This window comes from Gracilinanus agilis, unplaced genomic scaffold (assembly GCF_016433145.1).
Source record: "Gracilinanus agilis isolate LMUSP501 unplaced genomic scaffold, AgileGrace unplaced_scaffold56587, whole genome shotgun sequence".
Lineage (NCBI taxonomy): Eukaryota > Metazoa > Chordata > Mammalia > Didelphimorphia > Didelphidae > Gracilinanus > Gracilinanus agilis.
In genome coordinates this window covers 852-2813 of record NW_025392006.1, presented here as the reverse complement: position 1 = coordinate 2813, position 1962 = coordinate 852, and the positions used below count along the sequence as shown (strand labels likewise).

Genomic DNA, 1962 nt, shown 5'->3' with positions numbered 1-1962 from the left:
CAAGAAGCCCTAATCTTAGCCCTTTCCTTTGCTTTTATCTTTTTATTTTTTTTTTGGCTTTATCACTTTCTACCCTGTATTCTTCTTCTTTGTGACCTTGTCTCCCTCATAAATAAACTGTTTACCCTTAAAGGGCAGGGAATGACATTGTTGTTATTGTTTCTGCCCTAGGGCCTTATCTATCCTGAATACTTAGGAACTGTTATTGGTACATATCAATACCAACTCACCATAAATCCAAATTAAATTGAGATTTATGGTTTGTGATAAACATACTACTTACTGGATTTCCTGGGGCTCCACAGAAAGAGAGCAAGAAAGACTCAGGCCCAAGATCAACCCCAAGGCCAGCCTTCTCCATTCTGTCTAGGACATCCCAAGGAGAAATGCTGACCAGAGGCCAAACCTTTTCTTGGGATCTGTTCCCTACGCACAAGGAACAGATAAATTTGAACATCAACTCCAGCAAGAATACTGCTTTCTTTCTCCTTGGGGTTTCTAGACATCTAGCAGAATTTCTCCACTAAGTCAGAAGCAAAAATCCACTCGCCAGAGACTGGGTCTCCCAGGGAAAAGAGGCCTAGTGACATGAACACACGCTGCCTGAAGAGATCCTTAAAGCATGAGTCAATCAGATGGTGTCTAGCATTGGTTTCTTCCATAGATAGGAATAAAAAACAACAACAACAACAACAGGACACAACTGGTCCCCCAGAACTCAGTGGCCTTCTTGAGGCGTGGGATTCTGAAGGGCTGACAAGAGCACAAGGAACGGGTTCAGCTTCAGGCCTGTCCCTACTGATTCTTCTTTTCCTTGAGCTCCTCATCGGCCGGCGAGCTTATGTGCATCAGTGCGAGTCCATAGAGGATCAGGAGGTCACCAGCCACCACACCACAGCACAGTATTCTCCATACAACAGGTAACCCAGGAAGGCCGAGGCAATGATGTTAGACGCAGTCACTGTCAGCGATGCCGTAGCAGAAGAAGAAGAAATGCTGAGCGCTTTGGAAAGAAGGCCCACATCAGGGAGTTGCTAACAATCATCAAAGAAAAGGCCATCAGTGGAAACATCAAGGTCAGCCAAGCCTGCATGGCTGGCGGGTAAGGTTGTTCCTGCACCTCTACATCTTCCTCCTCCTCCGGTGCCCGGGACACGGTGGGCTTCAGAGCCAGCTTGGCGAAGGCTGCCGCGAAGGCGCTCAAGCCGCCAGCTGCAATGGAGCAAAACGCTGAGCCCCAGCGGAGTCGAGCCAGGGCGTTGGGCCCCAGAACGGCCGCCATCCCTTCTGGCACCAGGAATGGAAACTGGAGCGGGAGCGGGAGGGCAATGGGGGCCCTGCCTGAGCCGGGAGCTGAGGCCGATCCCGAACCTTTCCCGGGGTCCCTCCCTGCGCTTCGCCTCTAGAACAAAACTTTTTTTTTTCATCAACTGGGTATAACAAATCACTAAAAAATATTTCCTCACTTTCACACTACTCTTGACCACCTCTTTCTAATCACATGCCCCATCTGTATTAGTTAAAACACACTTGGTAAGCAGCAAATACCCTACTTTTAAAACAGATTAAATCATTCTTGAGAGTTGACATCAGCATGCAAATGCTAAATAGTCTCTGAAGAAGTTGGTAGCTTATTTCCAACAAGCTAGAACTCCCTCATTTAGAATATTGAAATGCAAAGTAATCCCCTGATAAAAATGTGTAAAACAGCAAATCACATATATTCTGTGCCAAAATGTATTTATGTGGTCTTTTGCTTGAGAACAGTAATTTATACTGCACATTTCATTATGATTTACTTATTCATTTGTTACAATGCACTCATGGGCTTGGAGATGAAACCTACTTGATGGTCTCAGCCTCTCTATTTAGATTATACATAATGCATTTGGTCCCATCCTTAGAAAGATGTAGGATTCAAGGCAAGTCAGTGCTATATCATCTCTTCAACCTTCCCCAAAT

At 45.6% G+C, this 1962-nt stretch overlaps 1 pseudogene; it reads right to left on the bottom strand.

The window, feature by feature from the left end:
- Window positions 1-795: 795 nt before the first annotated feature.
- On the bottom strand, window positions 796-1402 carry LOC123256170 (annotated as a pseudogene).
- Window positions 1403-1962: the final 560 nt, after the last annotated feature.